Source organism: Prionailurus bengalensis, chromosome E2 (genome assembly GCF_016509475.1).
Source record: "Prionailurus bengalensis isolate Pbe53 chromosome E2, Fcat_Pben_1.1_paternal_pri, whole genome shotgun sequence".
NCBI classification, from domain to species: Eukaryota; Metazoa; Chordata; class Mammalia; order Carnivora; family Felidae; genus Prionailurus; species Prionailurus bengalensis.
The window spans coordinates 19811486-19826755 of record NC_057352.1 but is presented as its reverse complement, the minus strand read 5'-3'; the positions used below and the strand labels follow the sequence as shown (position 1 = coordinate 19826755).

General features: G+C 50.5%; 1 protein-coding gene across 2 annotated transcripts in view; it reads left to right on the top strand.

The window, feature by feature from the left end:
• The window catches only part of CHST8 (carbohydrate sulfotransferase 8), a 129004-nt gene that overhangs the window by 65332 nt on the left and 48402 nt on the right, over positions 1-15270 (top strand). The window lies entirely within an intron of this gene.

The window sequence follows — 15270 nt, the reverse complement described above, 5'->3', positions numbered from 1 at the left end:
TGCTGAGGACAGGTGGGGTGCAGCGAGGAGACAAGGGGAAGGATGGTTCTGGAGCCTCAGGCAGGCAGAATGTGGAGAGGGGAGCTTAAGAGGGTGCCTGCTGCTCAGACACAGCCCTTACTCGTCTCTCAGCTGTGGGCCTGGGGGCCTTTAGCAGGGAGGTCTGTGAAGACACCCATGTGCTCCAGGACGAGGACAATATGGAAGAGCAGAGGCCGTGGATTTAGGCAGAGAGATTCCTGCACCACTCTTGCCTGCAGGGCTCACCCTATAGGAGAGCAGTGCCCAGCCCTTCCCCAGCCCCACCCTCAGCTCTGGCTGCCTCACCCCTCCTAAGCACGGATTGAAGGCCCATAGGCATCAGGTAGAAAATCAGAAGGGGCACAAGGAGACTAGAGCAGGGGCCCTGGGCCTGGCAGCTGCTACCAGAGGCCCCGGTCGGGGAGGCCAATGAGTTCATTCTTTCATCAACTAGAGGCAGCCAGGGCAGTGGGACCCCAGGAGACAGCAGGCAAGTCACAGGTACTGACTCACACCTGGGCTGGGGCCTCACAGAGGGTGGGGGAGTGGCTGTCAGAAGTGGTTCTGGCTCCTCCCCGGCTTCTGAAGCAGCAAGGACATGTGACCAGGCTGGCTCCTCTGTGGGGACCTCACAGCCTCACGGGAGCCTTAGAGTGGCTGACGGCCCTATGTCGGCAGAACCCAGCCCCATGGGTCAGGCTGGCTGAGATTGGCATCCCCAGTTGTATGTTACCTGTGCAGAAATGAGGTCCTGAACAGGGGTCCTCAAGTATGGCTTGGGGTAAATGGTGTATCCTTGGGGGTGACCCATGGATCTTTGGTGCCTGTCTTGGTGTCTTGGTGCCTGTCATGGGCCCAAGACCCATGGGCAGAGGGTCTTTGTGTTCGGGGTCTGTGCTCTGTGGGACAAGCCCAGGAGGGAAGGCGTGAGCGTGCCTTTGGGGCAGAGCCATGCCCCCATCCATGGTACACTGCTGGGACAAATGCTATATTCCTGGGTAGAGTTGGGATCTGGTGGCAGGGATGTGTGTCCTGCCATGTTGCAGCCGGCCGTCAGATCAGAGTGCTTGATCTTTGTGTGTCCTGTGGGTGGCAGATTCTTGCCCCTCACACCAGCTGGCCTTGCCCTGCACACTGTCCCTGAGAATGTGGATCTTTTCCATCACCAGTGGGGTCAGGGCCCACAGGACGGCTAGGATCCAGGGTGGAGTGACGAGCCAGGAGAGAAACCGAGAGCCTCGGGCTGGCAGGGTGTGTGGGATGACACGAAGCTCAGAGGAGTGTCCCTCTACAGTGGGGATAGCGTGGGCCTGGCAGACCGTGCACAGAGCACACTTGGGGCTCGAGCCGTGTTCTTCTGGCTGTAAATGGAGCTGGACCACTTTCGCCACGTGGCGGGTGAGAGGCAACCTTGACGTTCTACGTAAATCACATCAAACGCAGTCATAAAACTTTAAGTAATGCTTATGTTACTTTCCCTGAGCAAAGTGTTCCTGACACAGGCTGTTTGTGTTGATTTGTTACTATTCATTTATTCTTTCCCTGTACTTCTCACAGCAGCCTAATTGTGATTCGGTACCAAGAAAGCAATATCAAAGTAATTTTCCACAACATTAGTTACAATTTTCTTCTGATCTTTCAAGTGAAACAATCCCATCCTGTTGGCTTCTCTGAGCATATAAACCTTGATTACATTTATCTGTTGGAAACCAGTGCTTACAAAGTGTATGTATCCAGTTGCATGGGTGGGTGGCCCCCAGAGCCTGGACAAGCCTTCTCCCTGTGGATTTCTGCCTGTGGGAGGTACAAAGTCAGGAGGCTGCCCTGCCATCCAGATTGGGTAAGGCCATTGGGAATGCCATCTACAGAAGAAATTCCACACAGGCTATACTGGCTGTCATAGTGGCAGAAACTTCCCTGGGAACGCAGTGTCCGGGAGCCACTGTTGGTGGCGTTGACCAAGGCAGAGGGCAGAGGGGTTGGGGCGGCAGGTGAAGATCCAGAAATAAGCTTGAGAGTGGGAGAAGGAGCCTTTAGTTGCTTGTGGCCCCTCGGAGTCGGGTGTTGTTCAGATTTCTCCTGTGGAGTTGTTAGGTTTTAATAGCATCTGAAGCTCTCAGGGACCAGACAGCCAACCTCGCCTGACTCGTGCATTCGATGGAATCATATGGGCTTGCCAACTTTTGTAAATCAAGCCATTTTTCCAAAATGTTTTGCTATATTTTAAATCAATCAAACCTCTTGAAACGTGAATCGCTGCTGGTTAACCTGTTGGGTAAGATTAGATTTTGGTGTGCATCAGAGAATTCACCTATCCAAATGATTTTCCAGTCTCCAACATTGCCAGGCCACAAGGCCTCAGGAAACTCACTTCTTGACTCAAGAGACTAGACTTGCCCCTTCTGTAGGCGGAAGACTCAGAGAATAGGCAAGAACCTGGAATAACACATCCCAGCCTGCTGGCCCTGGAGAGGCAGAAGACAGACTCCACGTGTGTGGCTGGGCAGACTGAAATTTTATGAGGGGCCCCTCTTTATGAGTTTTTTCTTACGGAGGGTTTAGAACCGCCCAGAGTTGATGAGAATAGTATGATGGCTCCACGCACCCAGGACCAGCATGCTCCAAATGCAGTCAGGCTGCCGCACCTACGGCCACATCCTCATCTGTCCTGATTTTTTTTTTAATTTTTTTTTACACTTTCTTTATTTGTGAGAGAGAGAGAGACAGAGCACAAGTGGGGGAGGGACAGAAAGAATGAGAGAGAGAGAGAGAGAGAGAGAGAGAGAAAGAGGGAGGGAGGGAGGGAGACACAGAATCCAAAGCAGGCTCCAGGTTCTGAGCTGTCAGCACAGAGCCTGATGCGACAATGGGGGGCTCAAACTCACAAACCGCGAGATCATGACCTGAGCCAAAGTCAGAGGCTTAACTGATTTTTGAAGCCTGTGCCGGTACCATATCAATTCAGCCAGAAATGTTACGATATATTTCTCACTTTAAGAGATAAGAACTCTGTTTTAAGACTTTCAATAATTCTTTACTATCCAGCATTCAAATTCCTAAGTTGAATCCCAACTCTTATACTTTTATTTCCACTTTGTTTTATCCAGTATCCGGATACAGCCCGCACACCGCAGCTCAGAGGATGAGTCTTTCAAGTCTCTTTCTTTTTTTTTTTTTTTTTTTTAATTTTTTTTTTTCAACGTTTATTTACTTTTGGGACAGAGAGAGACAGAGCACGAACAGGGGAGGGGCAGAGAGAGAGGGAGACACAGAATCAGAAACAGGCTCCACGCTCTGAGCCATCCGCCCAGAGCCCGACGCGGGGCTCGAACTCACGGACCGCGAGATCATGACCTGGCTGAAGCCGGACGCTTAACCGACTGCGCCACCCAGGCACCCCAAAGTCTCTTTCAATCTGTAATATTCTCTCCTCATCTTGATTTTTCTCTTGCTATTTATTGGAGGAAACTGGGTCACAGGTCCTACAGAGTTTCCCGCCATTGGGATTTTTTTTTTTAATTTTTTTTAACATTTATTTATTTTTGAGACAGAGAGAGACAGAGCATGAACGGGGGAGGGTCAGAGAGAGGGAGACACAGAATCCGAAACAGGCTCCAGGCTTCGAGCTGTCAGCACAGAGCCCGACGCGGGGCTCGAACTCACGGACCGTGAGATCATGACCTGAGCCGAAGTCGACCGCTCCACCGACTGAGCCACCCAGGCGCCCCCCACCATTGGGATTTTTGTTGGTTTTACTCATTTAGTGTCCTTGTCTTCTGTTCTTTGCATTTCCTGTAAATTAAGTAAACCTAGCAGCTTGAACAGATAGAGGTTTCTTTTCTTTTCTTTTCTTTTCTTTTCTATTCTTTCTTTTCTTTTCGGCAAGAATGTCCACGTGGTCATATGTGCTTTCATCAGGAGGCGCATATCTGCCTGGCTCTCTTTTGCAATGTCAACTAGCCACTGATGATGCACCTAGATGTATCCACTCTTCCGGGGATACACAATGCAGTGCTCTGATTTCATCATTCCTTCTTCATTCTTTTAAGTGGGATGGATTTTGTTTTCATGGGACGAGGGGAGTCGTTGGTAGTGACCCAGGAAGCCAGGGTGACGGTGGATTGATTGGTTTATTCATTGGTAAATAAAAAAAATTTAAAACTTGACCTTCTGATACAGATTCTGTGGTTAACACACTACGAGTTCTTTCATTTTTTTGATGTTTGGTTTCTAGAGTGAGTTTTCTTGAGGCAGGGCCACCCCATGTTTCAGGGAAGTAGCTCTTTGCTTTCCTGAAGCCGTGGAGGTGTGGGTGGTGGAGCTGGGGACTGGGCTGATGCTGGGGTGTCAAAGGGGGAGGAGGCTACAGTGACAGCAGGGATCCCTTCCTGTCCCGAGTGCAGACAAAGGGACTGGACAGCCCCTGGTGACTTTCTGGTCTACAATAACCTGCCCCCGGGGCATTCCTTCCACAGCACAAGGGCATCCAAGGATGGTAATAATAACAAACATTGACCAGGCTTTTACCATGTGCCAGATCTTGTGTCAAGCACTTTACAGGTATTAATATGTATAATTCTCATAGCTGATTATTCCCATTTACAGGTGCAGTGCCGAGCGGTCGCTTGCGTGGACCACTCTCAGGCACCTTACATGTGTTTAGTACTCACTGAATACTTTCAAAACCCCAGGAGTTAAGTACTATTACACCATCTGACAGATAAGACTACTGAGATAAGAGAGGTTGAGAGCCATGCCTGAGGCCACACAGCCTTGGGATTCAGAGCCAGGATTTGTCCTTAGACAGCAGGCTGTCGCCACTGCACCTGCTGCCGTCCTAACAGCTGTGATGCTCCATATTGTCTGCTCTGGGCCCAGAGCAGAGCCTGGGCGGAGAGAGAACCTGGATGAAGATTTGGAGGCATGAGGGAATTTGGCATGGGAGGAACTCCTGGTGGATTAGGGGCAGGAGTGTGACCCGGGGATCTAGACTAGTACTGCAGACATGGCCAGTCCTGGGGCCCATAAGCCCTTTTTTGGAGCATCTCAGAGGAGCGAGCCTTTGCTGCAAGCTGCGGGGAGCCCCGGGGATCCTGAAGTGGGGGCGGCTGTTAGAAGGCTCACTTTAATGGCTGCGTGTTTGGAGCTGTGGGCAGGAGCAGGGGAGGGGAAGAGAGTGCGAGGAACCCACAGAGTGGTGTGGGAGAGAGGGCAGGGACTGGAGAGGGTAGATTCGGGGTGTTGGGGCAAGTACACAGGGGGGATGGTGATGAGGGTGAGGGGGGCTGTTGTCTCAGTTCAGGATGCCTCTGGCTCTGGCAGATCGAGGCGGGGGTACCACTTACCGAGGCAGGACACGCCAGATGGGGAGCAGTTTGGGGGAGGGGGCCGGAGACCACGCATTTTGTCTTGGGCAGGGGCATCTGAGTTGCTGGGCGGAGTTGCTCTGGATTCCAGACACACAGGCCGCAGGGGACAAGAACCAGCAATCCATCCCCCCCCCCCCCCCCGCCAACCCCCTCCCTCCTCCACCCGCATCTCTGCTCTCAGAACGCACACTTCGCTCCTTTGGTCTCAGACACCTGAGGGCAGTAGTGGCTGGAAGAGCCAGGAGGGCTGCCTGGAGGAGGGGAGCTGTGGTTGTTAAGAGGTGACCACGTGCTGACCTACGGCGGAAGCAGAGAGTAGTGAGACTGTCCTGGAGCCCCGGTCTCTCTGCAGAGCACACGGTGCTGAGCATCTTGCCTAGTCTCTTACCGCTAGAAATCAGCAGCGCCAGAATTCCCACGCCCATGGGCCAGACCGACTCCAGGGCTCCTGTTTTTGTTCCCTGGAGGCAGGGCTGTGTTGGCTGGAGAGAGTGTGGCCCTCACTCTTGGTCCCATGGTTACCAGGGACACACAGCCCTGCCTGTGCCAGATACTTGTCTTGTTTGTCTTGTTTCTACAGCAACTCTTTGTCCAGGTATGTCCCCTCGGAGTCCTGAGAACACCCCGGGTGGGTCAAGGCCACAGGAGTAACTGCCGAGGGGCTCTCAGAAACTCCCCACTGTGAGGCTGATGGACCAAGCAGAGGTATGGCGGCTGCCCCTCCTCTGCCCTGGCACCTGGGCCAGGCTGGTCTCGGGGGAGGGGCAGCCTGCTGGAGCCAGGGTGTCTGAGCTATACTCTTTCCGGGCCATGGGAGCCGGCAGCCCCTCCAGCTTCCTGGAACCATCTGCTTTCCCCGGGCAGGTGGGTTTTATTGGAATCCTCTCGAGTCTGTTTCCTGAAACCATTTTCTAACGGCATTGCGGAACATCATATATATTTTCCACAAACCTTGCGAGGCTGACACATCCTTGTTGTGACTGTGAATATCAGAAGTGACATGTAATTGCAGTGATCCATCCTGTTAAGTAGCTGGCAATATATCATTGCAAAATCAGCAGGGCTGGGACTCTCAGAACCCGGTGTTTCTGAACAATGCACCTGCAGCATGTTCAAACTCTCTGACCAAACACCGCCGAAGGCTCATGAGGGCCGCCTCGCCCTCCCTCACCTTGCTTTTCTGTGGCCACAGCAAAGAAAATTTTACTCTAGGTAAAACCACCCTCTGAGTTTCCCATTCTTCGGAGTGCCCTCTCCTCGGCACAGAACGCATTGGGGTCAAAGTCAAGGCTGGGGGTCAGGATCCTGGTAACAGTGCTCCTTACAAGCATCACCCTTGGACTTTTTGGCCCCCCCCTTTTCCTTGTAGCTTCAGGGCAGCTCTGTGGGGTTCCTTCTGGTGCCATGGGGTGGGCAGTGAGCCGGGCAGCCCAGTCATCGCTGTGTTGGCAGGGGAAGGAAACCCGTGGACTCAACAATTGCAGGATTGGAGACCCAAGTGTCCAGAAGCCCAAAGATGTGATGGTTGAGCCCACCTTGATGGGGCGGGTGCACTGAGGCAGAGTCTGCATATTTCGGGGGTACTATTCACACTTTGTTCTGTGCTAATTCTGGGGTAGTGCTGACTTAGACTCTGGGGTGAAGGGTGCCTTGTGGATGTGCAGAGGGCAATACTGATGGAGGGACAGACACAGGTCCTGCTGGAAAAGGGGGTATGGTATTAGGACACGCAGCCCTCAAGTGTGGCCACCTGGAGCCCACTGATTTGGTGGGCCCCGGGGTGCTGGTTTTGGAGCTGAGTCCGGAATCTGCTTTTGGAGGTGGGGCTTCATGACAGACCCTCCCTCCTGCCCTCCCTGGGAGGCCATGTAGGCCCAGTCTCTACAGGGAGACCTTCTCTGTCCCCACCCTCTCACACTGAGGCTGGGGCATCCCCAGTGGCACCCCCCGGCCCACAGCTCCCCAGCATCTGCTTCTCTGACTGGGCCTCAAACATCTCCTCCCCTCCCTGCAGAAGACACCCTGGGGGTCTCCAGCCAGAACCTCACTTTCCTTTGGTGCGTTAAAGTATGCTAAATGAAAAATAATGAGCCTGTAGGAACTAATAACAGGAATCACCTAATTAAATTAGGAAACAGACATCCTATCGCTGTAATCTGAAAATTGATATTAATAGAAAGTGGTCCCAGAATTGTTATGCTAAAGGTTCCTAGGGGTGGGGAAATTAAAAAGGAGAGCAGAATGGAAAATTGGGACAATCGTATCCAATAAGAGCAAGATTTAGGTTTTATAGGAACTAAAGGAAAACGCTAAAAATAGAAGACAGGATCATTGTGTGGATCTAATGAAGTAATGGACAAACATGGCTTTGAAAGCTACAGAGCTCCACGTGCGTGTATGATGATAATTTTTTAAATGAGACAATGTAATTAAGCTTCAGTGTGCATGAAACGTGGTGATAGTTACCGTTTCTTGGCGCCTGGCACTGTCCCCAGTGCCTTTGCTTGTTCTTCCGCCTGTGAGGCAGGCATGATTATCCTCAGCTCAGACTCAACAGAGGGTAAGGTGGTTGCCCAGAGTCCTGTGGCCAGAGTGGCCCGAGCCAGGATTCAAACCCAGATTTAGCTGGTTGCAAAGCCCCTCCCCAGCTCACTCTGCCTTCCTTGCCCGTTGCTACTAGTTGGTTGTCGTGGTCTGCATTTCTTGTCTCTTCTGATGTTTTTCTGCCGTTTCTTCAAAGTGCATTTCTTGCTGACACCCAGCGGCAGCCCCAGCCCCAGGGCTCCTCTGGTGGCTTGGGTAACAAAGCCCACACAAAGCCACCTTCTGAAATTACAGTCCAGCTGGAAAACTGGGTCTCCTATTGTGTCTGGGCCTGGGCGGGGGCCGCGCGGGGCCGCCAGTTCCGATGCTCAAGCCGGCTCCCGGAAGCCCCGGTTTCAGGTTGCGTGTCCACAGCACCGGATTGTTCCCCTAGGCCCCCTACTTGGAGGGGTGAATCAGGCTCTGTTCACCTGCGACGTGAGTCATGGCTTGGCGGGCCCAGAGCGGGGCTCAGGTGTGGGGTGACCCTTTTCCCACTCTGCCCGGCCCAGAATGAATTGGAGGGACCCAGCGGGGAGGGAAGGAGGGGGTCAAGATCTGTATGTGATATGCCCCAGCATCACATTTGGTCTGGGACGCTGTGACTGCACCTGGGCCAACGTTGAGCCCCAGGAGGATTAAGCCAGGGTGTCAGCGGTGGGGGGGGGGGGGGGGTTACTCCCAGGACTGAACTTCCTCTCCCTCCTTGTGTGCCCCACCCCCCCCACCCCTGACCCCATTCACCAACCAGGCATCTTCAGTGGGGGCCGCCTGACATCAGAGCCAAACCCCCCACTCAACTCAGGGGTTCTGCCAGGAGAGCAGAACTCCAATCCCGAGGGGTGGCCCCCTCTGCCTGGCTTGCCTCCCTCTCAGCCACATTTGGCCGGGGGGCTTGGGGCTGTGGCGGGAGAGGGGGTGCTCAGGACCCCCTCAGATTCAGTGAATCTGAACGTTGCGCTCCCTGCCAATGTGGGGAAGGGTCCAGTGGGGTCCTAATGTGTGCTTATGGAGTCCCTCTCACCTTTGTGAAGTCCTGCCTTGCTAGTGTGGGCAGCAGAGAAGTGATTCTGTGCCAGAGAGGGGTGCAAGGACAGGACTGTTGCTATGGTTGCTGTCCTTCTCCACGGCCACTGGGTGGTTCTTGGCTTTTTAAACCCTGAAAAGGTCATGGTGGTAGTTATGACAACAGAAGCACCGGGGAGTTGGTTCTGAAGGCCGATGCGGGTCCACAGTGAAGTAAGCCCGTCAGGGACACTGTGGGTGTGGGCTGGGGCCCCGCATGCCTTGGGTCAGGCCTCGGTGGGGCTCTCACCGGGACCCCGCCTGCTGGCCCCTCCTGCTTATGGTGACACCTTCCTGGTGGCCTGAGGGTCAACGTGTGTCTTTTCCCTCCTGAAGTATTTGCAGGAAGTCAGGAGCTCAGGCAGACCCCATCTAAGCCACAAGCTCACTGTTACCTCTCTGCTGATGTTTTCATGATAAAGCTTATTTCGGGGATTTGTGGCTCTGAAGTTTTGACTTGAATCATGGTGGAGCTCAATGGACAATTTTATTGAGGAGGGCACCTTTTGGGATGAGCACTGGGTGTTGTCTGGAAACCAATTTGACAATAAATTTCATATTAAAATAATTAATTAATTAATTACATGAAATACTATACAATCATAAATAAAATAAAATAAAATAAAATAAAATAAAATAAAATAAAATGTTTTGTTTAGATGGGAAAACTAGCTTAATGGGTTCTGTTGCCCCCGATAGCTGAGGTCCTGGAGCCCCTGCACAGCCAATGGCTCCTAATGGAGGGGTAAGAAGCACCTGGGGCAGTCTTCCCATTCTCGTGGTCTGGCGTCCAGACGGGACACTGAGGGCTGCTTCTCACCAAGCCCTCGGTCCTGGCCATGGCATTTTCCAGTCCTCCACAGACGTTCTGAAGACCATCTATAGAGTAGACCGGCCCGCATGCAAGCCCCGCTTCCCCCAGCTTGGTTGTACCCAGAGCAGGTCAAGCGTCCAGTCCCTGGACAGTGGTTCTCAGCCCAGGTGGTTCTCAACCTGGGTTGGACCGAGGGAGTGGTCAGTGTACCTTTCACCACATTTTGGTCGCATGTCCACATGTGGCTCATCCTGGGAAGGAGAAACCTATAGACATTTGTGAATGCATTCGACCTTTGCCCTCAGGGTCTGGCCTGCCTCCCGAGAGAGGGAGATGGGGAGAGAAAGGATGAGGTGGGATGTCACTGAAAACTGTGTGGGGTCACTAGGTCCATCAGAAAATGCATCCAGGGAGGGGAGACTAGGGAACTGGGCCACCACTCGGCTCCAGCCGAGTTCTGGGCAGTGTGAGCCCAGAGTGCCCAGACGCTCTTATTTTATTTTTTCCAAAGAAGCTAGGAGCCTGTACCATATTTCTGTGAATTCTCCTGATTTTTAAGTGGCAGCTCAAAGTTTTGAAGTTTAGAAGACTGTTTCAGGGTCAGATAATAGTTCATGCTTGGTACCTCCTGTCGGCTGGATGGACGGGAAGGAGAGGGTCTGTCCCATATCCCATACCTCCCTCGGGCTGACAACTGCCCCCTCTTGCCCTCCCTGTGCAACCCCCGACCCCCAGGACAGAGAGGTGGTGGGTCTTCCCGGTGGGGAGGGAATTGGTTAACTATTTCCTGCCCTGGGAGACTTACATGAAGCCAAACCCCAAGCAAGTCATGGACAGTTTCTCTGGGTACGTCCAAGGGCCCTTGTCTGGTTCAGAGGCCAGGAGCCCTGCCAGATAACTGTTCATGACTTCAGCACGGGGACTGGGGGATGAGTCGGCAGAGGTGTGGGGGAGACAAGGGCCAGGGGTAGGGGCCTGGGGAGGCACACACTAAAAACCTTCCTTCATTCGCACACAATTACTCACATGCAGATATCTTTACCACTAACACCAGCAAATTGCTGTGAGTAAAGGATCTTTTATGGACAAATCTTCTTGCAAGGGTGGGCCTACCAAAGAGCTGGGAGTGGGCTGTGGGCACCCACTGGGGTGGATTTGGGTTAAAAGGGATATCCTGTTTCTCACAGTGATTCCAGGGATGGCTACGCTGGCCTTCTTTGTTTCCCACCGGGGATACTGTCTGCAGTAGTCACATCTGTCAAGGGTCTCCTGTGGGAGGGACCAAGGCTAGCCCAGCATGGGACGCTTTGCACTTCCCTTCCCTGCTGCCTCCACCTTTGGGACGATGCCACCAGAGCTGTGAGTGGGACCAGAGAGTTCGGGAGAATCCTGATAGCATCCAGGGAGTGTGGTCTGAGCAGTGATGACGATATGAGTGCTGAGCACCTGCTGTCTACTGCACTTTATGTGCTTTGCCAATACCCTTTCACCGAAGCCTCATAGCACCAGGTCTCTATTTTAACAGATAGGGAAACTGAGACACAGAGAGGTGGAGTCATTGGCCCAAGGTTACACAGCCAGGAAATGGCAGTGCCTTAAACTAGATCCCAAAGATGCAGGGTCTTATTGGTGACTCTGACAGCCACTCAGCTGAGACACAGTGTTGGAGGCCAGGCTGGGGGCCCGCACCACACTGCCATGTTTGGGGTGTGCATCATTCCTGTGTGTTGCAGACTTGTTCTGGTCTGTGCATATGCGTGTGTGGGTGGAGGGATGGGACCTCTGTGAATGTTGTGTGGGTGTCTGGCTCTCGTCTACAATTGTGTGAATAACCGTGTGCATGCACAACCATGGGGTACAGGTGTGTGTGCTTTGGGCTGTCAGCTCTCATGGGAAACACTTTCATGTGGGGAAGGTTGGAGCTGGCTGCTTTGAGTGCACGCTGATGCTCACACCTGCCATGAGCAGGTGTGGGACGCGTGGTCAGGGCCCAGGCAGGGGCAGGTGACTTTGGCACCACAGGGCGAGTGGCCTGTGGGTTGTCAGTCACAGAAGTGGGTGAGAAATCGCCATTCCAGTAGGAACTCGATTCTTGTAACCCCCTTGCCTGAGACCTGGGTAGACCAAATAATGAAATTATTCATAATGAAATTACATTCATAATATTTCAGGTCGAACGATCGCTGTTCGAATTAGTTCCTTCCCAGAACCAAGCCAGAAGTAGCAGCGGTAATTAAAGGATTTGTGGACTTAAACCAAGTCTGCTCGTCGGGCATGTACAATATACGGAGCTTGGAAGATCAGTGTGGGCCTTGCATCCCCCTGGGGAGTGGGAAGGACAGTCAGTGAGAACAAGAAGCCCACACGCCAGAAGGAGGTGGGTTCTCACTGCTGGGGGCACTTTTCCACTTTCATCCATTTATTTCAGAAATATTTACTGAACTGCAGCCTGGCTGGGCACTGTGATTCTGCAGAGAGGAGGACCACGGGTACCCTGCTCTAATGGAACTCACAGGGAGTAGGTGGTGGGGAATTCTCAGTGTCCACCCTGACTCCTTCCCCAGCTGGCCCTTCAGCAGTGTCCCGGGAGTGTTGTGATGTCTGATCCTCCTTCCACTTCAGGGCTTGCAAGTTAAGGTCTGAGCCTGGGACCCAGCTAGGACTTCCTGGTAATCAGAGAAAGAGCAGGACGGGCATTTCTGTGGCTTGGCCCCCACCTAACGCAAATTGTGTCCTAGAGGAGGGTCATGGGGGCTGGGCCCCACGGCAGAAGTCACACCCAAGGCCAGAACATCCCTCCACCCAGCCAGTTGTTTTATTTCTTCCATTTGCTTCACTGAGGGGAATACACAGCCCCCTCCTTAGGGAGCAGAAAGTGCCAGAATCCCATGAAAGCAAATACCAACAGTGTGGTCAGCCTCGGCAGTATGGCTGACTGAGCCGATGTGCCCACCCATCCTAGATTAAAAAAGGACCTAAAACCTCTTTAAAATCCAAGAAAGAAAGAGACATCCCAGGAGCCAGAAAATGAGAGGGATTCAAGAGAAGCAGTGAGCTCTCGGGGATGCCTGCCACCGGTGCCCGGGGCGAGGGCTTTAAAAACAAAACAAAACAAAAAAACCCAGCTTTGTTCAGGTATAATTCACATGCCGTAACATTCACCTATTCAAGTTGTACACTTCAGTGATTTTTTAATAAACTTAGAGAGCTGTGCAACCATCACCACAATTCAATTTTACAGAATTTCCGTTGCCCCCCCAGAAATCTCTCATGCCCATTTATAGTCACCCGCTGTTGCCCCACGCAACCACCAATCTGCCTTCTGTCTTTATACGCTTGCCTTACGTGAACGTCTCACGTCAATGTGATCATACGATACGTAGTCTTTCACGTCTGACTTCTTTCACTTAGCATGTTTGTGAGATTCATCATGTGGCAGCATCTATCAGTAGTCTGTTCCTTTTTATCCCTGGGTAATATTCCATTGCATGGCATTGTGGTTTGGCTATTCAGCAGTTGATGGACATTTGAATTGTTTGTATGTTTTTGGCTATAATGAATAATGCTGCTGTGAACATTTACGTCTTCATGCAGACCTATGTCTTTATTCTCTTGGGTGGATACATAGGAGTAGAATTGCTAGTCTGTGTAGTAAATTTATGATGAATTTTTTGTTTTATTTTAACTTTACTTATTTTGAGAGAGAGAGCATGAGCAGGGGAGAGTAGAGAGAGAGGGAGAAAGAGAATCACAAACTGTGAGATCATGACCTGAGCCAAAACCAAGAGTCAGATGCTTAACCGACTGAGCCACCCAGGCACCCCAAATTTATGTTGTTAAAGAAACTGCCAAACTGTTGCCAAAATGTCTCCACCATCTCCTTTCCCCCCAGCAATGCACAAGGGCTCTGATTTCTTCACATCCTCATCAACACTTGTTATTATCTGTCTTTTTAATTACAGTCATTACTAGTGGGTGTGAAGGGATATCTCATTGTGGTTTTAATTTGCCTTCTCTAAAGACTAATGATATTGAGCATATTTTCGTGTGCTTATTAGCCATTTGAATATCTTCTTCAGTGAAATATCTATTTGAATCTTTGCCTGTATTTTAAATTGAGTTATTTGTCTTTTTATTGAGTTGTTATTCTTTATTTTACAGATCCAAGTACTTACTAAATTTGCAAGTGGTTTCTCCCATCTGTGGTTTGTCTTTTCAGTTTCTTAATGGTGTCTTTTGAAGTGCAAAAGTTTTTAAATTTGGAGAAGTTCATTCCATCAATTTGTTTTCTTTTTTGGATCATGATTTTGGTGCTGTATCTAAGAATCTTTGCTTAACCCTAAGGTCAATAAAGACTTTCTCCTATGATTTCCTCTAAAAGTTGTATAGTATATAGTTACATACCACTCATATAACTCTATATAGTATATATTATATATAGTTTTATCTCTTACATCTATGCCCATGATCCATTTCGAGTTAATTTTTGTGTTTGTGTGAGATAATGGTCTATCATTTTTGTCTGTGGATATCCACTTGTGCCGGCACAACTTATTGAAGACTGTCTTTTTCCCATTGTATTACCTTTGGTCAAAAATAAATTGCCCACAAATATTAGAGTTTCTCTCTGGAGTCTCAATTCCATTCTGTGGAGCTGTATGTCCATCCTTACACCAATAGGACAGTGTCTTGATTACTGTAACTTTGTAAGTTTTGAAATCAGAAAATATAAGTCCTCCTGCTTTGCTCTTCTTTCTCAAGATCATTTTGGTTATTCTGGGTCTTTGTAAAGACCATGTAAATTTTTATGTGAATTTTACGATTTGCCCATTTCTGCCAAGAGAAAGCCTACTGTGATTTTGATAGGTGTTGCATCGAATCCAACAAGCAACAATATTGAGTCTTCCAATCCATGAACATGGAATGCCTCTCCATTTATTTAGGTCCTCTTTAGTTCCTATTAGCAATATTTTATAGCTTTCAGTATACAAGTCTCATCCTTCTTTTGTTAAATGTATTCCTAAGTATTTTATTCTTTTTGATGCCATAGTGAATGAAATAGTTACCTTAATCTTATTTCTGCATTGTTCATTGCTAGAAATACAATAGAATTTTCTGTATTAGTCTTATACCCTGCAACCTGTTAAGTCTAGTAGTTTTATTGTATGTGAATTCCCCAGGATTCTTAAATACAGGGTCATGTTGTCTGCAAATAGTTTTACTTCATTTTCAATCTGAATGCCTTTTTTTTTTCTCGTACCTGTCTGCACTGGCTAGAACCGCTAGTACAACATGAAATAGAAGTGGTGAGAGTTGGGGCGCCTGGGTGGCTCAGTCGGTTAAGTGTCCGACATCGGCTCGGGTCATGATCTCACGGTTGGTGAGTTCGAGCCCCACGTCAGGCTCTGTGCTGACAGC